Source organism: Tamandua tetradactyla, chromosome 3 (assembly GCF_023851605.1).
Source record: "Tamandua tetradactyla isolate mTamTet1 chromosome 3, mTamTet1.pri, whole genome shotgun sequence".
Lineage (NCBI taxonomy): Eukaryota > Metazoa > Chordata > Mammalia > Pilosa > Myrmecophagidae > Tamandua > Tamandua tetradactyla.
The window spans coordinates 29,634,352-29,660,072 of record NC_135329.1 but is presented as its reverse complement, the minus strand read 5'-3'; the positions used below and the strand labels follow the sequence as shown (position 1 = coordinate 29,660,072).

Sequence of the window (25,721 nt, the reverse complement as noted above, 5' to 3'; positions counted from 1 at the left end):
AACACCACTCTCCCCCTATATTCTGCACCAGGCTGGCACCTACCATTGCCAGTAGCCCCACTTCCATGGTGGGCTCTCTTCTTATGCGTTTTAATTAGCTGACTTTTTCCCATGCTCACTTTGCCTTTCTTTTCTTTATCTTGTACATCCCATACCCATTACTAGGGTTACAATCCCAGTTGAGAAATAGTTCAAATTCCTCCTATTTATGCTAAGAAATTTCTATAGTAGAAATGAATTCCTTTATTTAAGCCCTAATTTTAGCAGAATCCCAAATAAAAATTGTTTGTGACAAGGTATATAAGTGATGCCTCTTTAAGCCCAGTTTCAGATACAAGCCTCATCTTATCACAGCACCTTGGAGGAGTGAAGAATCTCATGGGCCATGTATCTCCATGTCTGTAGGAGAGAGGGGCATGATTTCAGACAAAATGACTCTCACTAAAGCTAATCTCTTCACCCCTGTGTGCTCCTGACACCGCCTCTCCTCATTTCCACCCCTTTGGCCATCCCAAGACCACACTTCCTCAATTAAACTTTCTTTTTCACTTGTCTTAGATTCTTCACTCCACACATTATAAGTAGTCTCAAAAATTTCATCTTTTTTTCTTATAATTTTTTATTAATTAAAAAAAATTACAAGAAACACAAACATTCCCAACACATACATTCAGCAATTCAAAATATCATCACATAGTTGCATATTCATCATCATGATCATTTCCCAGACCATTTGCATCAATTCAGAAAAAGAAATAAAAAGACAACAGAAAAATAAAACAAAAACAGAAAAAAAAATTTTTACATACCATACCCTTTACCCCTCTCTTTCATTGATCACTAGCAAAAAATTTCATCTTTTGACACAGTCTTGTTCCTCCCCTTGATTTTACAAAGACTTTCCAGCAACTTACACTTGTATTTTTCTGCTGTTCTTCAATATCTACTCCCTTTGAATCCATGCATTCTTGTTTCAGGTTTAACCTAAGGGAAACTGCATTCTCAAGGCTTACCATGACCTTCCTAATTGCCACATTAAATGTCCTTTTCTCCATCTTCATCCAACTCGATCTCACTTAGCTTTTGATATAATTGAGTATTCTGTTCTTCATAAAAGTCTCCCTCACTTCAGTGATTGCTACTGATGCTTACTCTCTCCTCCAGCTCTCTTACTTTTCTCTTTTGTACTACTGACTTCTCCAACTCTGATTTTTCTCCCTATCCCTTAACTGTGGACTTTCCCTTGAATCTGTAGCAACTTATCCAACTTACTTTCTCATGGTCCCGTCAGCTCATGATGAAGACTCATTAGCTCAGTCTTTTTGTTATAATAGATTTTTGAAGATGATTTCCAAATCTCTATCTTCAATTCTGACCATCCTCCCTAAATTAATCCCACACACCCCCTATTTATAGGGGGTTTCCACTTTGGGTGTCCTACCATTACTTCAGACTAAGTAGCCAAGGATGTTTAGTTTCTGTCTTATGTCTTAAGTGTCGAATGGGGAGGGAAGAATCTTAGGTATTTCTATAGGGCTGCCCCACCCTGCTTCATGGCTGTGGGTGGGTCATTTAACTTCTGTGAGTCTTGGTTTCCTTATTTGGGAAGATATTTACTTCACACTGATCCTATTTGTGAGGAACAAGTGAGGAAATACACATACATATATATATACGTATATACACGTGTATACACACGTGTATACACACATAATGTAAACTCTAAGGAAAATATATAGGTGCTAAGGAATATCAGTAGCAGGGAAAAGAGCAGATTTTTGGAATGCACCATCTAGGAATTAGTTAGAGGGCATCCCTCCTCATGAGTTCATCATCATATAGGAACATGATTTATGGTGGTCTAGAGATGTTTCTAGAAGAGCAGACGAGATGTCAGGGCAGGCTGGGTGGTCCTGCCTGCAGGAATGGAGGCACATATGAGTACTGGACCTGGCCTGTTCTGCCCCATGAGAGCATATACTCTGAGTCAAGAATCACTCCTCTACTGCAAAGTCACCTTTATAGCAGAGCCCAATAAATAAGTACTCCCTTGCTAGTACGGATACCTTAAATTCTGTTGAAACACTGAATAACTAATTTTTCATGAATCCCCCATTTACTTGATAATCAGTGTATTTCACAAAGATACCAAAGTTTCCCACCTGATATGAGGCCAAAGCATTTACACTTTAATCTGTTCAGCGTTCAGTGTTTTCTCTAACTTGCTCAAGTTGAAATGTTGATATATTTCATTCCATCATAAAAATAGCAGCAATTTTTAATAAAGAATATGACTATACAATTCTCAAGCATTATAAAAATCACAAAGTACATGGGTTTCAAAACCAAGCTGTTGAAATGAATAAGGTCTGCTGTTGCCAAGTCTTGGTTATTTATTTACTGCTTGCTCATTCTTTTTTTTTTATCTGCTAGTGCCAGTAGATAAAGGTTTGGATCCTTACGTTTGTGGAAAAACAAGTATAGGGAAAAAAAACTTACAAGTTGAGAAAATGCTGTTAACTTCTTCCCTCTGTGAATTGGGAAAAGGTCATGGTTATTTGATCTGAGGCAGACCACCTTGGTTCAATTCATAGAGCATCAATCTTCGCAGGGAACATGGATTAAGCCCTGCTCTGGACCATGGGAAACAAGGCCCCAAAGAATGAGTGTGTGCTTTTAGACAGATTGCTCTGGTAACTATATACAGGACGGACTGGTTAAGGGAGCAATCTAAGAAGGGGAGATCAGTTAGGAGTTTACAGCAGTAAACAGCAGTAATCCAGACTTGAGACGGTGTAAGGAGACCTTGGGTTTACATAGTGCTTTATGTTATACAAATTCTTTTCACACTCTCATTTAATCCTTAAAACAATATGTGAGGTAGGTAGGGCCATTAAAAAAAAAAAAGGCGGAGGTTTAATTTAAAAGAGAGCTATGTGAGACCATTTAAAAAAAGAATTCGTAGGATTTAGAGAGTGGTAGGATGATGGCGGGGAAGGGAGTGGAGGGCCAAAATATGATCCCCAACTTTCTAAACTTGGGTAACTTGGGAATGTGGCTGCTATTAATGGAAGCCTAGAGGAAAAGCTGGGTTGGTGATGGTGGTGGTGGTGGTGATGGTTTGTTACGTTGTCTTTTTAAATAATTTCAAACTTACAGAAAAGTTGTACTGAAAGAATAAATAGTATGAAATAACTCCCAATAACTCTCATTCAAGTTTTGCCTATTGATTCAGTAATATACTTTATAGTAAAAAGATCTCATCCAGGATCACAAATTATACCCAGTTGGCATGTCTTTTGAGTCTCCTTAATTAAGAACAGTTCTTCAATCTTCTTTGACTTTCACACCTTTGGCCTTTTAAAATACTGCAGGCCATTTTGTAGAGTGCCCTTCAATTTGGGTGTGTCCAATGTTCCCTTATGCTTAGGCCCCGGTTATGCATTTTTGACGAGAACATCACACAGGTGATGCTGTGTTCTTTCTGTATCCCATCAGGTGGCAAACAATGTTGATTTGTCCCATTACTAGTGGTGTTAACTTTATTTAAGATAGTATCTGTCATATTTCTCCATGGTAAAGTTACTCCCCCTTTCCCTTTTGTAATGATTAAAATATTTCGTGAGGAAAAACTTTGACCCTATGTAAAATTTTGTTCTTTGTTCCAGTTTCACCCTTTAGTTTGAGCACATATTGATATTTCTTACCTGAAATAATTATTACTAAGATGGTTGCCAAATGGTGGTTTTTCTAATTCCATTCCTTCTATATTTATTAGTTGTCATTTTACTGCAAGGAAAGCTTTCTTTTCAGTTGCACTTATTTATTCATGTATTTTCTTAATCAGCTTGGACTCATAGATTCCTACTTTATTCAGTAGGTTAAAGTCTGTAACTCTTATTATTTATGTTGATATTCAGATTATCTCAGTTTTGGCTAGTGGGAACCCCTGCAAACTGATTTCTGTGTCCTTCTGACACAGCCCCACAATTTCCTTATTTTCTAACACAGCTAGATGGTCCAGGCTTATCTTGCTTTTTTCCCTGCCCCAGAAAAATAAGCCATTCTTTCAATTAGCCGTAGTTCCTTTTAGAAGAGAGTATATAGAAACCAAGATCTAGGCATGAGATGAGCTCATTAATACTGAGGTGTTTCTGCTCTCAGGCCCTTTCAATGGACTTTTATACACACACATGGATTTGTACATATATATTACCTATCTATCTATATCAATATAAATAAATATAATACCTCCTCCAGTTGCAACCCATATGCTATAGAGGTCAACAGCTTTCTGCCTTTCCATATTTATATCTTCTTTCTCTAACTGTGTGAAACCTAGCTCTTGTTATCCTCAATATATATTCTTTGTTCAGTCCCCCTATATAGGTGTATCCAGTCTACCAACCCTGCCAGGCCACTGCCCTGCTCTGTCACCCTTGTCTTGCAGGTTTCACCCAGCGTTGGGCTGCCTTCCTGCCCCACTCCCATATACTTCAATATATTTATTTTTGCTCAGTTCCCACCAGGAAGGAAGGAAAAGAGCAAGGAAAGAGGAAAAAAGGAAGAAAGAAAAACAGTTAAAAAGGTAGGGCAAAAGAGGGGAAAGGAAAGCAAACAGATACACAATTAATTTTTAATTTATTACCTTTGAATTGCCAGGACACCCAAGAAGGAGATACAAAAGCAAGACTAGGGATTGGGAGGGAGATCTGGGCTGGAGATAAAGACTGGGTTATTATATGCACAAATGTCATGAAATGGGAGGACAATCTCTCCAATGGAATAAGAAAGAAAAGGAGCAATTCAGGACTTGGGAACACACAAATGCTGTATAAAAGGAAAAGAGAAGCCAGCAAAAGAATTAGAGGAATACATCTGATAGCACGGGAAATCCAATGGTGGAATTTTATGGAAGGCAAAGGAAAAGGGGTTATAAGGAAAGGCCATGTCAATGCTGCCGACAAGTAAATGGAGATGACTGACCATAAAAAGATTCCTGGTTCCAATAACTAGCCACAATGAGAAGATTATTCATTTATTCTTTTTGTGCATTATGGTGGGTGGGGGCTACGGTAGTGGTCAGATGGCACAGACTTGAGGATGGGAAGGTTGCTGGCAAGGCTGGCTTCAGTCACACAGGGTTAGTTGCTTAAAAGGGTCGGAGCCTTGGTTTAATATTCTGTTGTTGTCTTGAAACCATTGGTCCTGAATATCATTTGCACTGGGCCCAGCACATGATGAAGCCAGTCTTGGTTGATGGAGCAAGTGTAAGCTATTTGTTCCTTTGGAAATACTTGGTGGCGAAAGTGAGAGAGCATTATCTTGGCCTAGTAGCAAAGAGGAGGTAAATTTTATTTAGCCTTGGGCATATGTGTTGGCAAAGAGTAGTGGGGCATAAGATTATAAATAATCATAAGGGTATTGAATTTGGAGAACGGAGGTGGGTTGACTAGAGAGGCTAGAAAAATGGGTTCAAGGCCTTTGGTGTGTCACACTTAGCCTTGGAAAGCAGCGGAACTGGAGCAAAGAAGTAGCGGATGCGTGAGCTATAAAGACAGACGAGCTCAGAGGGTAAGCTGACGGGCTGAAAATGAGCCAAGTCCCCAAAGAAAATCTTGTCTGCTGGCCTAATACTGAGGCGTGCGCTAACGATCCGGATTCTGGAGAGTCCGCGGGGCGCCGGACACTGGAGCCGGCGCGCGAGCAGAAAGAAGCTAACCAGCCTCCCGAGCAGTCCACACCGACGTTAACGCGCGCGCACAACTCGGCTACGGGATTCCAAGCCGCTAACCAGATCTCGGACAAAGGCGCCGAGTCCAGGGGAGAGGGTTGTGCATCGGGGCTGCCCGGAGCCCGCCCTGCTGTCGGACTACGTCTCCTCCTTCCCCCACCGCCTCCTTCTCCAGCGGGGCTGGCGGCCCGGAGGGAGCAATCTTGGGCGGCTGGGGGCGCCCTCTCCCCTCCCCACTCCCAAACCGCGGGCGCCCCGGGGCGGCCGCAAGGAGGCACCGGGCCGAGCCGGCCGGCGCTGTTCTCCGTGGGGCCCGGCACGTCCGCGCCGCCGCGCCCTCACAGCTTCCAGCCGCCAGCAGTTTGAGCTGGCAAGGAGCGGCCTTCCTCCTTCTCTCCCTCCTTCTCTCCCTCCCCCTCTTCCTCTTCCCTCCCTTGCACGGGCGCTTCCGCCTGCTGCAACCCAGGGTTTAGGCAGCGGGCCGGGTGCGGGGGTGGGAGAGGGAGACGCTAAGCCGGCGGCCGCCGCTCGGGGCGAACTGAGCACGCTGGCGACGCGTGGCCTCCCGCCCCGGGGGCAGGGCCAGGCGTGGGCGGCGGCGAGGGCGACTGGGGGAAGGCGGGATAAAACTCAGCTTTTCCAGTCACTCGCCTCGCGCTGCAAGGCTGCGACCTGTCCCCAGCTTCTCCCGGCGAGAAGCGAGTTAGAACAGCCTCGTCTGCCCTAGCAGTGGAGGAGAGCAAACACAAAACAGCCGCTGCGCGAGTCAGAGGCCTCCCACCTCAGCGTGTCGCGGCCCTCTCGAATCTTCCTTCCAGCAGCCCCGCACGCGTCTACTTGCCTCCAAAATTGTAAAGAAGGGGCTAGAAGGAAATTAACCCTATTTCAAGAATTGGTTAGGAAGCCAGATTTGAAGTCGTTTTCAGTCTCCAGCCCTCCCACATTACTATCAGAATAATATGTGCTTACTCGGTAAACTGACAAATACAAGAAAGTGTAAGTAATTAGGGGGGAAGTCACCTATAATTCCACCACCCGAAGCAGACACTTTGTACATTGGGATATTTCTTCACGTTCTTCTACGTTTATTTTTCTTCATATAGTGATTAATTCTGTGCAAATCATTTGGTATCTTGCTTTTTGCGCTTAGTATCTTATAAACATTTCCCATTTCTTTAAACACATCACAAATATTTTAATGGTTCTACACTATGCTAGTTTATAGCGTACCATAATGTAACCAGTTTTTTTTTTTTTAAGGAGTCAAAGGATGCAAATATTTTAAGGATTCTTGATTCTTAATGTTAAACTGTTCCCCGGACAGACTGTTATAATTTGTACTTCCAGTCTTAGTGAATGACAGTCTTGCCACGCTACGAAGATCAATCAGGGAAAGACACTGAACCTTGGATGAGTAGACCTCTCTCTCCATCAAGGCGCCAAACCGTTTTCTACCGTCCTTTTCACTGAAAATATAAAGAAAAAGCTGAGCCTTTTGAACTCTGACTCTTAGACTATTGGTGACTTTAACCAATTCTTGTGTCTCCCCATCATTTTCTATTTCCCTGAAGTTTAAAAATATCACCCGATCGATCAATACCTTGGAAGAAGAACCATGCAAGAACTCTCCCTTAACGCTGTGCTCACACCAGTAGCATCCGGGTGAGGCTCCTTTACTGTGTCTCCACCTTTGCTGTGTCCCCAGGAGGCTTAGCCAGCTAATAGGTAAGTCCATGGAGTCAAACTTAATAATGAGGCAACTCTTAGGTGTTAAGTGATTATTCCTATTTAGAATCCCTTGGTAAGCCAACCCAAGTGCGTCTCTGTCCAAGATTCTTTGTCAAATTGCAGTTCTGGAACAATTTATTCCTCAAATCTGAGCAGCTGAGGGACTTTAAACGACCTTTTGAAAGTTCACCGGTGCATTATAAATAATAATAGTTCACATACTCATGTTCATTAGGTCACAAAGACCCTTCGAGAAAAAGTACTATTATGACCCTCATTTTACAGATGATAGAATTGAGGTTCAGAGAGATTACTCTAACTCCTTGATACTGTGTAACTAGTGGTATGCATTGCTTTCTTTTATTTTCCCACTTGCTCCTGTGAAGAGAGAGTGGAACTGAGTAAAATCTGCACTGTTTTCTTGTTCTTTAAACTCCATATATACAGTGTCAAACTAATCCTAACACAGCACCGATTGGATAAAAAGCATGTTGCAACAGCAACCACTTTTCATGTTTATTTCTATTTGGCTGCAAATTTGCTCTCACATGGTTTTCCCATACCCTGTCCACTAAGCTGGCATACTTACCCAGCCCCACAAATTCAGCTCACTATTACTGCTGCACCTAAAGCCTTATGTTTTTCCTTCTCCTTGAAGTCAGAATCAGTTATTTACTTTGGGTCTCCAGTCTGGGCACTGGCTTCGAAGTGTTTTGTTTTTGGATTTTTAATTCATTTTTAATCTTTACCATTGGGTGTGTTTTTTTGAAGTCTTTAACTTTTTTGTGTGTGAAATATATACAGAAAAGTGATAAATTTCAGAGTACAGTTTAACAAATAGTTATAGAGCAAGTTTCAATGTATAGTATGGATTACAATTCCACAATTTTAGGTATTTCCTTCTGGCTGTTCAAGAAATTTAAAAAGAAATATCTATATAATGATTCAGTAGTCATAATGATTTATAAATCCTAACTCCTCTGTTACAACTCCTTCCTCTCATTTGATCATTCTCTCAGTATTCGGGGATATTTGGGCAATGACCTTTTTAACTTCATTGAAAAGAGCTGTTGACATTATGGGGTAGGGTATGCAACTGGTTAATCTGAGAGAGACCAGTACCTCTGTGGTTCAGGGCTTATCTGGCATCTAAACAATTTGGAGATTTTAAATTTTTGAAAAATAAACTTAATAGGTAAAACTTTTATAGAGACTTAGATAGAGCCCTGGTTTTCTTTAGGGTTTCCAGGAATACTGTTGGTTGGGATTTGGCATACCATGGCAATTTGTATTATCTGGCTGAAGCTTGCAAAAGAGTCACCTCCAGAATGACCTTTCAAGTCTATTTGAAATCTCTTAGCCACTGAAACCTTCTTTTGTTGCATTTCTCTTCCTCCTTTTAGTCAAGTAGGTATTCTCAATCCCATGAAGCCAAGGCCAGACTCATCCCTGAAAGTCATGTACCACGTAGGGAGGAAGGGTAATGAGTTTATTTGCAGATTTTGGCTTAGAGAGGCCACATCTGAGCAACAAAAGAGGTTCTCTGGGGGTGAATCCTAGGTATATTTATAAGTGGGCTTAACTTCACCATTACAGAAATAAGTTTCATAAGGGCCAGCCTTAAGAGCAAAGGCATGGCTTATTAAATTGTAAGTCCCCAGTTCTTGAGAGAATATCAAGAATTTCCCAGGTACAGAAATTAAGTAGTTCCTTATTTTTTCTCCAGTCCCTCAAGGGACTTTGCAAATACTTTTTTTTATTGTTATTCTCTGCCCCAAATACTCTGGAATGTATCATGGTATAGCATTTAGCTACATAGAGTCACCAGATCTTATGCACTATTCTAGACGCCATGTAAATAGATTGTTTTAAAAAACTGGCCAGGGACATTAAATTAGTGTGCTACAAAAAATTTAAATTTTGAATAAAATAAGCATATCTTCTTTTGGTCTCACACAGAAGTGGAAGTTTTAAAATACAGACCATGTCATCCTTTACCCTGCATTTGATTTACTTCAAGATGCTTTTGATAATGACTGTAACTGTTCTTTCCAGGGTGAGGTTCATATTTGCATCTTCTTTCAGATTTCCTTGAGACTATTATCCATTCTTCTAGAATCACTAAATCCTGAAAGGATTTAATTTTCAAGCTGGAAGAGACTTTATTCATTGTCTAGTCATTATTTTACAGAGAAGAAAAGAGACCTGGATGGTCAGTGATGTGCTCTGGTTACATAGCTAGTTGTGTCACCAAGGCTAGGACGCCAGTGACTAATGTTCTTTCTCTTAGAATGGACAGCTCTGGCCAGTGGTGGTTTCCTTGGCTCTGTCTGGGCTCTCCTGAGCAACCACAACTGATAAGAGCTGAAAACATACAAACATCTTTAGATCAAGCAGCCGCCTCTGCCTCTTGGCTACTCACAATGGTTGCTTCACGTACTAAATTCTTGAGCAATGTGGATTTTGCCTATATTAACTCTGCAAACTATCCTGATAAACTGTATTTTTCTATGGCTCCTCATTGGCTCAGCATCTGACCCTTAACAGTGTCACAGGGAGGAGAGCAGGTACAAAGGAGGAGCTTTAAAAAAATATATCATGCTAAATCATGCAGAGAGACTAGGAGAGATGCTGTCCTCCCGCCTCTGGCCTGAGTCATAAAACTTGTTTGTAGCTGGCAAGAGCTTTATTTTATTTTTCAAATAATTAACATTTATTTTAAACATTACCACAAACAAAGCATATTCACCCCTTTTACAATTCACTAAAATTAGTATTGTTTGTGTGATGTTTTTGTGTAATTTATATATTGTTTCAATTCTGCAACTTGCTTCCCCTTCCCCTTTTTAATTAAATATAATATACAGAAAGAGATGCACATATCACAAGTGTACAGCTTGATGAATTTTTTTCAAAATCAAAACATTCAGTTACCTGCTGTTCTAGTTTGCTAGCTGCCAGAATGCAATATACCAGAATCAGAATGGCTTTTAAAAAGGGGAATTTAATAAGTTGCTAGTTTACAGTTCTAAGGCCAAGAAAATGTCCAATTAAAACAAGTATATAGAAATGTCCAATCAAAGGTATCCAGGGAAAGATACCTTGGTTCAACAAGACCAATGAAGTTCAGGGTTCCTCTCTCAAGTGAAAGGGCACATGGCGAACACAGAGTTTCTCTCTCATCTGGAAAGGGCACATGGTGAACACGGTCAGGGATCCTCTCTCATCTGAAAGGGCACATGGTGAACATCTGCTAGCTTCTTCTCCTGGCTTCCTGTTTCATGAAGCTCCCCGGGAGGCGTTTTCCTTCTTCATCTCCAAAGGTAGCTGGCTGGTGGACTCTGCTTCTTGTGGCTATGTCATTCTGCTCTGCTCTCTCTGAATTGCTCATTCTCCAAAATGTTTCCTCTTAAGTAGGGCTTCAGAAACTAATCAAAAGCCACCCAAATGGGTGGAGATACGCCTCTACCTAATCCAGCATAACAACCACTCTTGATTAAATCACATCTCCAGGGAGATGATCTAATTAAGTTTCAAGCATACAGTACTGAATAGGGATTAGAAGAAACAGCTGCCTTTACAAAATGGGATTAGGATTAAAACGTGGTTTTTCTAGGGTACATACATCATTTCAAACCAGCACACCTGCGTTCAGATCAAGAAACAACATTCTAGCATCTTGAAGTCCCTTGTGTAGAGCTTTTTTTTTTTTTTTTTTTTGGCATGAGCAGACTCCAAGAATCACCTGGGTCTCTGACATGGCAGGTGAGAATTCTACCATTGAGCCGTGGTTGCACCACCCACATTAGAGCATTTTGTTGTTTTTTCTTCCCACTTCAAAAATTAGCCACATTTGAGGAACAAGAGGGGTTCTCTGGGGGTGAATCTTAGTCAAGTTTATAAGTAGGCTTAGCTTCACCATTACAGAAATAAGTTTCACCTATGTGAAATAGAATTTTGTTTAGTTTAAGGATGATATATCCCCAGCTCCCTAGCATGCAGAATGTCAACTGTGGAAGAAACATTTCTTTTCTTCCCACCTGATGGGGCCAAATTAAAATCAGGTGTATTCTGGTGTTTATGGCAGCAGTGTTCATGATTAGCAATGGATGGAGGTGGCCTGTTCTAGTTTGCAAGCTGCCGGAATGCATCACACCAGAAACGGATTGGCTTTTAATAAAAGGGGATTTATTTTGTTAGTTCTTCAGAGGAAAGGCAGCTAACTTTCCACTGAGGTTCTTTCTTATGTGGGTAGGCACAGGATGGTCTCTGCTGGCCTTCTCTCCAGGCCCCTGGGTTCCAACAACTTTCCCAGGGGTGACTTCTTTCTGCATCTCCCAAGGCCTGGGCTGAGCTGCGAGTGCTGAGATGAGGAATGCCGAGCTGCTTAGGCTGTGCTACATTCTGGTCTCTCATTTAAGCACCAGCCAATTAAGTCAAACAGCAGGCACGCCTCCTAGCCGAATGCAGATGTAAATCAGCAACAGATGAGGTTCACCATTGGCTCATGTCGGCAGCAACAAAACTAAGTACACTCACCTGGCCAAGTTGGCAACTGAATCTAACTACCACATGGCCTAAGGGTACAAGGAATGAAAGGGGGAACTGTGGTGTTTATATACAAACAGGACTACTGTGTGGCTGCAAGAAGGAATGAAGTTGTGAGGTATATGCAACTAAGTAAAAATGAACCTTAAGGACAGTATGTTGAAATAAATGTCAAAGACAAAAATTATCATGCCACTCTCATATGGATTAACTATAATATATAAACTCAGAGAACTGAATTTGAGAGCATGGTTTATCAGGGTAGGGGCCTATTGTAAAGGTTCCTAGATTGGAAGCTCTTACAGCAGTCACATATATTTAGGAGTTGTAACTGATATTTCTAAATTGTGAGATTCTGAGCTATTTGTATATAACCTGCTCGTTCCCTGAGACTTTGGGTATGTGACACCTGAGACTCAGTGTTAGAGCACTGAAGCTATGAAAATTAGCATTACCTCACTCAGCAACTGTTAAAAAAGCTGAAAAAGTGATCAAACTTCATCTAGAGATATCAATGAGGCTGATATAGATATGACTAACGTAAATCAGAATACAGGGTAAAGGATGATTTGGCCCATATTTTCATATTTCAACCTCTGTGTGAGACCAAAGGGAGAGATGATTATTTGGTGCAAAATTTATATTTTCAGTAGCACATTATTTAATTCTGCTGATTAGATAATGGTCGGTTTACTTGAACACCATAATTATATGGAATCTTGAATAGGATGTGCGAGGTTGTGGGTTTGTACAGGTTAGTGTGATGCCCTGATATATCCCAGAGTAATTTGAGCAGAGAAAAGCAGTGGGGACAACAAATTCATTAGGCTGAGACCTCAGTCTTGGGGCTTGCCCCTGTGAAGCTTATTCCTGCAAAGAAGAGGCTAAGCCTACTGATAATTATGCCTAAGAGTCACCCCCAGAGGGCCTCTTTTGTTGCTCAGATGTGGCCTCTCTCTTTAAGGTAACTTGGCAGGTGAACTCACTGCCCTCTCCCCTACATGGGACATGACTCCCAGGGGTATAAATCTCCCTGGCAGTGTGGGACCTGATCCCCCGGGGATGAGCCAGGACTGACATCATGGGATTGACAAAGCCATCTTGACCAAGGGGCGGAAGAGAGAAATGAGACCAAAAAAAGTCTTATGGAGAGAGATTCCAATCAGAGTCAGGAGGTTATCCTGGAGGGATTCTTATGCATTATATAGATATTCCTTTTTAGTTTATGTGTATTGAAGTGGCTGGAGGGAAGTACCTGAAACTGTTGAACTGTGTTCCAGTAGCTTTGATTTCTTGAAGAAGACTGTTTAACTATATAGCTTTTACAATGTAACTGAGTGATTTTGAAAACTTTGTGTCTGATGCTTCTGTCCAGAATATGGACAGATGAGTAAAAAAAAAAAAATAGGTAAAAAATAAATAAATAATACAGGGATTTAAATACTTTGGATCAATGAGGCGGGGGAGGGGTATGGGGTATGGGATGTAGGAATTCTTTCTTTTTTCTTCTTTTTGTTTCATTTTCTGGAGTGATGCACATGTTCTAAGAACGATCCTGGTGAGGAATACACAACTATGTGATGATATTGTGAGCCATTAATTATATATTATGTTTGGACTGTACATGTGTGGATATTTCTCAGTAAAAATATTTTAAAAATAGTAGATTAGACACAATAAAAAAAATCAAGTTTATTAAAAACTTTGGCCTCAATCCAGCTCTAGCAGAGTTTGGGGATACCTGTGTATTTTCATTAATGTCTGATTTTATAAGTCAAATTGTAACTGGTACTTTTGTGAGCTGACTAATAAGCTGCCCAGTACAGATGAGACAGATCTTTAAATAGTTGATTGTGGCTTCTTCTTCTCCTTCTCTTTTTCCTTTTCCTTCTTATTCTTTTTCTTCCTATAGGAATATATCTAGGCTGATTTTTCACCTCAAAAATCCCGGGAAAATACTTGCACCACATAATGACTCATTTGGATTAGATTAATCCTTGGCAATTGAGACAATTCATAATTATCCTTTAATGATACTGCTCTTTAAGGATAGTGTTGAGGTTCATTTATTTTAGAGTGAGTATGCTAATTACAAATTCCCTGCATCATTTCTATATATTAAATGCCATTTTAATTGAATTTTGTTATAATTTCAGAGTAATGTTTATGCCAATATATTATAATATTCCATTTCAGAATAAAACTCACTTTCATTAAAAAAAACAACTTTGGTCTCAAGATAAAGCTTGAGAACAGATGCAAAGACTCATAGTTATTTAAAGCTGGAAGACACTTTGGAAAGAGGAGTAATGAGGAGGTTGTCACCAAACTTCTTGGTTTAAAGCTGTGATATACCTCAGAAAAGCCATGTCCTTTCACCTGATCCAGTCTCATGGGGCAGTCATGTTTCTTTTAATCTGGATTCAGTATTGTGGGGTGGAAACTTTGATAGCATTGTTTCCACGGAGATGTGACACACCCAGTTGTGGTTGTGACCTTTTGATTAAATGGAGATGTGACTTCACCCATTTAAGGTGGGTCTTGATTAGTTTACTGGAGTCCTTTAAAAGGAGAAACATTTTGGAGAAACCTCAGATGCAGACACTTGGAGACCAGTTGTCTCAGAGCTGACAGAGATGCAGACGTTTGGAGATGCTTGGAGTGTCGACAGGGAGAGCCAACGCCTAGACACTGACTTGTGGAGATGAAGAGCCCAGCAGACATTACCATGTACCTTCCCATGAGATGTCAGGTCACCTAGAACCCAGAGTTGCATCCTGGGGGAACTAAGTGAAGACCCACAGACGCTTAGAGGAGAAACCACTGACATCAGGAGCTGGAAGCAGTGGAACTGGAAACATGGACGAGCAGATGCCAGCCATATGCCTTCCTGTCCTAGTTTACTAACTGCTAGAATGCAATATACCAGAAACAGAATGACTTTTTATAAAGGGGAATTTATTAAGTTGTTAGCTTACAATTCTAAAACTGTGAAAATATCCAGATTAAAACAAGGCTATAAAATGCCCAACCTAAGGCATCCAGGGAAAGACACCTTAGTTCAAGAAGGCCGATAACATTCAGGGCTTCTCTCTCAACTGGAAAGGCACACGGCAAACATGGTGACATCTGTTAGCTTTCTCTCCAGGCTTCTTATTTCATGAAACTCCCTCAGGGGCGTTTTCCTTCTTCATTTCCAAAGGTTTCTGGTTGTGTGGGGTCTCATGGTTCTTGTGGTTCTGATGCCTTTTCCAAAATGGTACCCTCTTAAAGGGCTCCAATAAGCAACCCCACCTTGAATGGGTGGAGACACAACTCCATGGAAGCCATCTAATAAAAAGTTACAAATGGGTGGGTCACATCTCCATGGGAACAGTAAAAAAGCTCACAGCTAGCAATACTGAGTGAGGATTAAAGGACATGGCTGTTCTGGGGTTCACCACAGATTCAAACCATCACACTTCCCATGTGACAGACATTGGTCTTTCTCGAGTCAAAGTATTTTCTCTGGATAGCTTAGTTTGGACATTTTTATGACCTTAGAACTATAAACCTGTAACTTAAAGAATTCCTTTTTAAAAAGCCATTCCATTTCTGGTATATTACATTCGCTGCATTTAGCAAATTGAAACACTGTTGCACTTTACAAACAGATAATCTGGAACTAGAGTCCTGGCCTTGCAACAACCCACCAGTATTCCTTGCTTTGTTAATATTATGTAAATAGCCACAACAGAGGGTAGAAGAAGATAGTAGGAAGAGAGTCTTCAAGAAGATTTTCTGTGGACATTTTGAGCAAAGATACTATGGCAAACTGTGTACCACAGCACAGGTGGAGCACATAGTTCTACTGGAGAGAGTTATGCTGCCCTCTGGTTGACTCCTGAAATAACCTATAATAGGTTTGTTAAGTCCACTGTTCCCAAATAGTGTGCCAAGGTACCCCAGGGTGCTGTAGGAAATTCACAGAGCACCTAAAGATAATTTTGACTTCAAGGAAAACACAGTGATACCTGACATCTATTGTATACTGCATGAATTATTAGTTAGGAATTTCAGTTTCAGGATTGGTTTTTTTTAATTTTTAAATTTAAAAAAAATATGAAAGCAAAGATACACAAATATTCTTAACATGATCATTCCGTTCTACATATATAGTCAGTAATTCATAATATCATCACATAGTTGCATATTCATCATAATCATTTCTTAGAACATTTGCATCAATTCAGAAAAAGAAATAAAAAGACAACAGAAAAAAATTCATACATACCATACCCCTTACCCCTCCCTTTCATTGATCACTAGCATTTCAATCTAAGTTTATTTTAACATTTGTTCTCCCTATTATTTATTTTTATGCCATATGTTTTACTTGTCTGTTGATAAGGCAGATAAAAGGAGCATCAGACACAAGGTTTTCACAATCACACAGCCACATTGTGAAAACTATATCATTATTCAATCATCATCAAGAAACATGGCTATTGGAACACAGTTCTACATTTTCAGGCAGTTCCCTCCAGCTTCTCCATTACATCTTGAACAACAAGGTGATATCTACTTAATGTGTAAGAATAACCTCCAGGATAACCTCTCCACTCTGTTTGGAATCTCTCAGCCATTGACACTTTGTCTCAATTCACTCTTCCCTCTTTAGGTCGAGAAGGTTTTCTCAATCCCTTGATGCTGAGTCCCAGCTTATTCTAGGATTTCTGTCCCACGTTGCCAGAAAGGTCCACACCCCTGGAAGTCATGTTCCACATACAGAGGGGGAGGTTAGTGAGTTTGCTTGTTGTGTTGGCTGAGAGAGAGAGAGAGAGAGAGGCCACATCTGAGCAACAAAAGAGGTTCTCTTGGGGGTGACTCTTAGGCCTAGTTTTAAGTAGGCTTGACCTATCCTTTGTGGGGTTAAGTTTCACATGAACAAGCCCCAAGATTGGGGACTTAGCCTATTGCTTTGGTTGTCTGCACTGCTTGTGAGAATATCAAGAATTCAACTTGGGGAAGTTGAATTTTCCCCCTTTCTCACCATTCCCCAAAGGGACTTTGCAAATACTTTTTTATTCACAGTTCAAATCACTCTGGGATTTATCGGGGCATCACTCTGGACAAACCAACAAAATCTCATGCCCTACTCAAGGTTCCATGTACTTATGGTTCAACATTAGATTTTAATGACATATCTCTTTGAAGTTGGTTTTTTGGCAGATGCTGTGTTAAAACACAAGCAGTACATGAAAATTGATGTGGAATAGGAAATGAGGGTGGTTGTGTGCAATCTGATTCTAAAGTTTGAGAATTTATGGTCAACAAGTGCACAAATTCCACTAGAAAATGCTTGTAATTATTTAAGAATAAAATAAAATATTGATTTTTCTTTCAAGTTATGTGTATTATTTTTTCAAACTACTAGTAAATTGTTAGGACAAACAAATCAGCATAAGTCTGGCTGAAATCAACATTCTTGGAGTTATTTCAGCATTTCTGGTGCTTTGTGTCAACTAGAATGATCAGCTGATAGACCAGGGTCCAGGGTGAGGAAACAAAATAAAAAAGGTTAAGTACTTGATTGGGTTCACCTAGCCAGGGCAGATCCAGGTTTTATGGGGCCTGAAACTTGTATAGTTGTTGAACTCTCTTTAAGGACAATAATGTAAAATCAGGGTTTCAAGATTAAGTAGAGGGCTTGCAGTAAGTTTAAGTTTCATTAATCTCATGGTAAATTCAACACTCAGAGATAGTAAGTGGTGGAAATGGAATTTAAACCCAGAATTGTCTGACTCCAAAGATCCAAAATGGGGATTTCATTTTCCTAACAGCAAGAATAGAAAACCAGGATCTGAAAGCACTCCTAGAAATGTGAATATAGTTGAAAATGTGAGTCTTTGTAAAGGAACTGGGAATGGGAACATTATTCCTGTATCTTCTCATTAGAGGCTCTCACACAAGAGATTGGAGAGGGTTTTGGCACCAAATTGAGTTTGAATTCTGGCTCTACCACTTACCACCTCTCTAGTATGGGAAAGTTACTGTTATGGATTGAATCACAACTCCTATAAAGACATGTTCAAGTTCTATCCCTGGTCCTGTGGATGTGAACCCATTTGTAAACAGGATTTTCAAAGATGCCATTAGTTAAGGTGAGACCACTACTGAGTGAAGGGTGGGTTTTAATCCCATGTAACTGGAATACCTATGATATAGGAAATTTGGCCACGGAAGGAGGAAACAGAAGGAGAGAGATGGTTCTGTGATGGAGGTCTGCTGACAAGCCACCACCAGAATGCCACAGATTACAGAGAAAGCATGAACCTACCCACAGCTTGATTTTGGACTCCTAGCCTCCAAAATTGTGAAACAATAACTTCCTATTGTTTAAGCCCACCAGTCTGTAGTACTTTGGTACAGCAACCCTGGCAAACTAAGACAGTTACTATCTGTGGGTGTTACCAAGTTGAGAATACCCACATCCACAGGATTGTGAAGAGTCAGTGAGATGCCACAGGGAAAGTACCTGGTCCACAGCAAGCTCACAGACCATGCTATTCTTCCCCTCCTTCTGTTCCCACCCAGATAGCGTGCATATTTGGAAATGAAGTAAATATAGACAAGCTGGCTGGTAGTTTCCCTTGTGTGTGAATAAATTAAATAAGTGCACATATATGGCAAGTAACTGTCCGCAAAAGATGCAAATCAGACTAACTTGGCAGATATTTGCCTGGTGTCTTGCTTCACTGCCTAGCTCACTGTTTATTTTAGGGGTTCCCTATTACTTACAGACTATGGTCAAAACTCCTTATCCTGGTTTTTGAAATTTCCCAAAGTTGAGGAAAGGCCTCAAACTAACCTTCCAACATTTTCTCACACTATGACCCACGGCACACCCTTTCTTCTGACCTGATTGGTTTCCTCATTGACCCTTAAGTATCCACCACAGCCTCTGCAGAAAGCCACTTCCCCTGCCAGGAATTTTCTTCTTACCCATGCTTCAAGGCCAGGTCAAGTACCTCTTTAAGCCCTTCTCTTGCAAGCAGCTTTTTCTGACAGATCTCCTCGGGAATACAGCCCTCTCAACTCCTAGCCCACCTACTATTTGTACCGTGCATTCAGATCTTAACCACACACAACCTTATTTCGTTCTATAACTTTTAGGGCACTTGTTTTCCCATCCAACCACATAGTAAATTCAGTGGGGTGTCATGGAAATAACATTTGAAAATCTGAAAGCAGAGGCTGGGCTTCTGTTACTAACTTGCTGTATAACCCCAGGCAAATAACTTTTCCCCAAGCAGTGCGTTAGGTGCTAAAGGTAAACAAGATCTTGTGCTCAGAGAATTTTCAATCTAGTTGGAAGAGTAGATGCACATAATCACTTCTGGAATTTATTGGATTGAATGATGATGAGGAGCTGCAAGGTCAGCAGCTGTTAGAGTACCTGTTTGACATTCTGTCTAGTTATTTTCTCACCCCATTCCACTAACATCATGATTGACTTCATTCTCTGAATTCCATCTTTCGCCTCTACCACCCCATCATGCATATATTAAAAAAAATTGGTATCATATACAACATAAAATTTCCCATTTTAACCACTTCCAAGTATACAATTCAGTGGTATTAATTACATTCAGAATGTTGTGCTACCATCTGCATCATCCATTACCAAAACTTTTCCATCACCACAAACAGAAACTCTGTACCTATTAAAAATTAACTTCCCATTTCCCAATTACACAATAGTGTAATTTCTGTCTCTATGAAATTGCATATTCTAGTTATTTCATTTAAGAAAAATCATACAATATTTGTCTTTTTGTGTCTGTCTGGGTTATTTCATTCAAGATGATGTCTTCAAGGTTCATCCATGCTGCAGCATGTTTCAGAACTTTGTCTCTTCTTACAGCTGAATAATATTCCAATATATGTATATGCCACATTTTGTTCATGCATTCGTTTGTTGAATGGAACTCTGTTTGTAGGACAATAGAGAGAAAGAACTCAGAAGCCCCCTGCCTCTGTCCTTATTACCACCGCTGGTTGGGGACGCACATCCATGCTCACTCTGCTTAGAAGTCTGCTGTGCTACCCTCTGTCCCACCACTGAGTATCTGCCAGAGCTCTTTAAGTCAGCTCTCTGAAGTCTAATGGAATAATCTGGCTGCAATATAGCGTGGGAGGCATCAGGGGAAAGTGGTAACATGTGAGGAACCGAGCACAGCGACTGGCACAGAGTGATTTCCTTGATTGCTCTATCATGCTCCAAGGGCTGTTCTGAGCACTTTACCTATAACTCATTTAATCCTCACAACAGCTCTAGGAGGCAGCTACTGTCATCATCCCTAGTTTTTACAAATGACCCTGAGTCAGAGAGAGGTCAAAGGACTCGCCCCAAATAGCAAGAAGATGGAAAAGCTGGGCTTGGAATTCAGGCAGTCTGGCTCCAGAGTCCCTTCTCTTAACTCCTGGATTCAACTACCTCTCATTGTAGTGCTCAGTAAAGGTTATCTTTTCTTTCTTTCTTTTTTTTTCTGCCAGATATGATGTATTTCCTAGAAATAGACAGAAGGCGGTGGGCAGATACATTTTCCCTGGGGGCGAGATCTGGAAGGTGTTAACTGGATGACAAAAACTGGAACCACCGGTTTAGGGCAGTCTGACCCTGAACTGCAGGATAGTATCAGTGTGAAAAAGAAGCCCTTGGGAACAGGTCTGAGTTCTGGTCCTGTTTCTGATACAGAAAATCTTTTCACCTTTCTAAATAGGTTCCCCACCGGTAAAATAAGAGCAAGGCAAGGGAGAGCCGGGATAAGAGAGCTTCACGGCTCCTCTTAACATTCTGATTCCTTCCTTGGCGGTGAGGGAGAGGCGAGGGAGAGGCATGTGAAGACCATACAGTACGGGTCTGTGTGAGGAGGAAGTCTGTGTTTGTTGGCAGGAAGGTAGTGTGTTTAGGCAGCAGGAATATGTGCGTTCAGGGGACCTGTGAAGATGTAGGGGATCTGTGTACACAGGGAGAAACCTGAGGAAGCTGCGTGCCGGAGCAAAGAGACTCTGCCCCCAATGGGGGGAGAGAAGTCAAGAGCGAGCCACGTGGCCAGACTGCCCGTGGAGAGTGTGTGAGAAGCAGCCACAGCGGTAAAGGCACCCCGAGGCCCAGCGCGCTGGGTCAGGGGCCTGAGCCCCGCCCGGGCCTGACCGAGGAGGGGGCGGAGGCGGGAACAGACGCGGCCTCAGCTGGGCTCGGGAGAACCTAAAAGGAGGCGAGGCCTAGCGCTCCCCAGCCCCTTCCCGCGCCACCGCGTCGGAGGCCTCAGCAGCCGGGAGGGGTCGCGGCAGCAGCGAAGGCCCGCCCACAACAAGAGTCACGTGTGTGCCCGCCGCAGCCACCCGGGGCTCTGGGCTCTCGCCAGCAGGGAAGCGGAATCCCGAGGGAAGGGGCTGCGGGGGAGGGTTTGGCTACACCGCAAGGGGCAGGGACGCGCACCCCCGGGAGGCGGACGCGACGAGGGGGAAGGCAGGCGGCGCGGGGCGGCCGCGGGTTCGGGCGGGGCGGGGCCTGTCGTGAAGGGCGAGGCCTGTTGCTAGGACTGGCGCAGGAAACGGGGAGCAGGGGCCGGTCCTACGGGCTGCCTGTTTAGGCTGCTTGTTTACTCCTGGCAGGGGTGCTTTAACCCGAAGGGCGGAAGGGAGAGAGGGAAAACGCGGAGATGGATTTTCGAGCTGTTGGAGCAGGAAGTGGGGCGTAGGGGAGGAGCGGGAAGGAGGGAATTGCAGCGAAAGTGCTCAGCTCGCTGCGTTCGTGGAAAAGTCCTGCGAAAGACCCTGTGAACATTTTTGTTTGTTTCGTTTTGTTTTAATTTCTTGGTCAGCTTCTTGCTGCCTCCCCAACCCCTACCCCGTTCAACACACAGAGTAGTTGATGACGAAATCAATTTAAGGCCCCGAAATTTCTTAATCTTAGAGTAGACGCCCCAGAGGAGAGGGGTGTGTACGTGCTGGTAGGGCTCCCTGCTTACGAGGTGGATGCCTGAGTGCGTGTTGTCCCTGCATGGGTTTCTGCTACTTTTCTTAACCCAGGAAATGATTCAGTTGTAGTATCGTCATTTATTGTGCGTGCCTGCATGTGACTATAGTTAACAACTAGATTAATTTTAGTTAATATTCTGGAAATCTAGTCTCTCGAGCTTTATTTTCTAATTTATATCGTAGAGGAAAAGAGTTTTGGAAAATGTAAAATGCCCCACAAATGTATTAGCATAAAAATAGAGCACAGCGGGCCCTGTTGAAATGCGTTCCTCAATTAAGGCAGTTTTCATTATCCTAAAAGTCACCTGGTACCTTACAGAGATACTGTAACAGATAATTTTATTAGTACTATTAAACCATTTTATAGATAGAGAGTTGAGGCTCAGAAAGACAAGTGGTTTGTCAGAAGTCACTCAGCTAGTGAAAGACCACTGGACTGCAAATCCTTTGTCTACGGATCCCTCCATGTCCCCATCCTCCATGTCCCCATCTGTGTAATGGACATATGTGATTCTCTCTGTCTAGCATTACTTCCTTTGGGAAATCAAATCTCCTTTATTGATTATGGCTTTATTTGGATTTTCACTCATTGTATCCCTATCCCTCTGACAAAGGTGGTCCAAGGAGTGGAAAACTCTTTTCCTGGAGCCAATACTATATGAATGTTGAGAGAGAACTATTTGCTTTCTGCTGGTGTGGATAAACTGGGATGTTGAAGTTGCAAGTTGCCAGAAACCTCTTACCAAGTATGTGAAGGGAGCTTTTTTTTTTTTTTGAAAGGGGCAAAAAATGGAGCTAGTAGGAAAGGGTAAATAGAAATTTACCTATTTAAAGAGAGATTTAAAGAATGAACCCTGACAACTTTGTTTAAATGTGGGGTCCAGCTGTACCTGTTGTTGTTTGTACTCCTAGATTTCCCAGTTAAGTGAGCCAACACATTTTTTTTTCTTAATCTAGCATGAATTGAGTTAATGTCACTTGTCTCCCCAAAGAGGCCTGACTAATAAGTTTGGCACAGTATTTTTTATTTATTTCTTAGAGGAGAATGGAAGCTGGGTGCTAGTCATAATTATCACTTCTTAAGTGCTCCACTTCCCACAATAAGTCATACCAAATATAAGTCCCCTGGATATGGGTAGACAGAGGAAATCTAATTCTTCCTCAGTATTACTGCTATTATAAACAGGACACGATTCAACAAGCCCAAATTAGAGGTTGGATAGAAAATGTTTAACCTTGTGTTGCTGTGAAGATCTGAATCATGAGGAGGATAAGATTGAGATCTTTGAGCTGGGATTACTAGAATTTTTTTTTTCATGGGCAGGCACTGGGAATTGAACCCGAGTCTCCAGCATGGCAGGTAAGAACTCTGCCTGCTGAGCCACTGTGGCCCACCCTAGAAGGTTTTTAACATGAATAAATAACGATAGAGAGACCAATAACAACTATTAATTGGTTGTGCCAGTAAGGCTGACGTATGGGAAGGTATGTGGGTTCTGTTTTAAAGAAGTGATTAGAAAGACAGGACATTGAATTGCAAGGAATGAGGGGTTATTTAGAGTCACAGAATCTTAGAGATGGACAGAGTCCCTGATAGGTCATTCACCTTACTCCTGAACATTTCCAGTGATGGGCAACTGAGTGTTCACCAAGCAAATTGTGGTCAGTGGTCCAAGGAAAGTCATATCCTTTGCCAGCTATGCTCATTCTAAGGGTCTGGGCTAAAATTATAGAGGCCCTGTAGGTACTCCTTGGGAATCCATCAGGGGACCTAAGACTGGTCTGATATTATTGGCATAAGAAGAAAAACATTAAAAAATTAAGTTTAAATGTATGCAATACCAACTTGTGCCCATCCCTGACTTCCAAGGAGAGGTTTGTTTGCTGGCTTAATCAGCCAGTAGACCCTAGACTAAGTTAAAAGGCAGAGGTCAGTCAGTATTTCTCCACTTGAGGAAGGAAAGGAAAAAGGTTAGTAAGGAAGGAAGGAGAAACAAGGTTGAGGACAGCAGAAGAGAGAAGGAGAAGGTGCAAGAAACAGTTGTTTGCAGGAGTAAGACTTTTGGAAGAAAAATTGGAAAAGAGGAATCTTGAAGCTTTGTTGTATGTTGTAAGATGAACGTCCTCCTTGGCTGCCTTCTAAAGAAATGTCAGTAAGGACATTATTTTAAGATTGGATTTGTTTTTCTTTTGATTGTGTCACCCAGATTTCACAGTTTTTTTGCATCAGCATTTTGTAACCTCTCCAGCTAACTGAAGTTGTTATAGCATCTCACCTACATCTTTTCCCAAAATGTAGAAGAAGCGAGAGTGACAAGGATAATTTCCATTCATCAAGTGGTGGGAATGGGGCTAGTGGATGCCATAGCTGGTAAAGTACATGATGGTAATGATTTTCTAGTCATTTTAGCTCTTAGCATTCATCTAGAAGGCACATTGTTGGCTAGTAAATTTCAAAGATTCTCTTTGGACTGATTAGTTTGGATTAGCTATGAGAGGAGAAAAGAAACAGAGAAAGAACAACCTAGAATGTCCTGTAGTGGACTGAGATCTATTTCCTAAACGTGCCAGATCTTTCCTCTCACCTTTGGGTGCTGAATTACTGAAAACCTAGTCATTTCTCTTGCCTTCAGGAATCATTTAAAGCTTGCCAGTAGTGATTTGAGAGGCAGTCAAGTACACTATCAGAAGGAGAGGCTGGGATTTGATGAATCAGCAGTTTCTATAAACTATATAAACTGTAAGAAGGTTGTGAGCTCAACCATGTCTAAGACAAGTATTGGGAAATCAGAGTACTAACAGGTGAATAATACAAGGGAGTAAATTAGGCAGGATTTTAATAATTCATAGAATCTCTAGTGTGTTAGAAGGATTAGTTTGGCCGGTTGTGGTCTACAGCCAGGTGAATTACAGGTTAAGATAATCAGTATGATGACTGTATATGTTATCAAGGCAAGTCTATGAATTCTATGGGCAAGTATTTCTGATTGACTCTCTCCAGAAAACTGAGGGTCTGTAATGCCCATTCTTCCTCACCTAAATGAATTGACAGGTCTATGAAAAAAGGAGAAACTTTTTGTCAGTAAACTATTTAAGCTTGGAAAAATTAAATTTGAAGGGGAATCTAAGTTTCAAACTTTGCAATCTATACTCAAACCTAAGGGGAAATTCAATAGTGTGTGTCAGTCCACTTGTACTTCTAGCTTCTTAGAGATTGATTATAAAGCTGAATATCCCACTAGGTAGTGACAGAGGCCAACCTCTGATGGATGTAAGAAACTGTGCTGACTGCAAATACAATACAATATCTGGTACAAATAGGGAATAGTGGCTGTTATTCAATTTGGAAGAGCCAGAAATTGTCATGAAATGATTGTTGACATTTTAAGTACTTTTAGAAACAGCCTTTCATATTTCGGGGTTTGTCTGATTGGATTATGGACTGTTTTCTAATACCTTTTCATTTTTGTTTGACAAGGAGCTGTTCAGTTGCCCTCAAGTTCTGGGCAGTGGTTAGTTAGCCTGTCACAGGTGTGGACTTTAGAAATTGTTATTATTTTAGAGTCCTTTATGGGTCTGCCATTCCACAGTATTAGCATGGTGGTTGCAGATCAACCTGTACCCTTTGTGTTTCTCTTGTCAAGAACTGTGTCCTCCTACATGACCACTTCCTCTGCTTAGG

General features: G+C 41.5%; 1 protein-coding gene across 3 annotated transcripts in view; it reads left to right on the top strand.

Annotated features, from left to right (window-relative positions):
• Positions 1 to 6,431: 6,431 nt before the first annotated feature.
• The window catches only part of ZNF395 (zinc finger protein 395), a 63,791-nt gene continuing 44,501 nt past the window's right edge, over positions 6,432 to 25,721 (top strand). For 2 of the 3 annotated variants that reach the window (XM_077152889.1, XM_077152884.1), the window contains exons 1-2: positions 6,432 to 6,730; positions 6,995 to 7,459. The gene's annotated coding sequence lies outside the window, so the exon portion shown is untranslated. The remainder of the gene's footprint in view (positions 6,731 to 6,994; positions 7,460 to 25,721) is intronic. The other variant, XM_077152887.1, reaches the window with a different exon arrangement.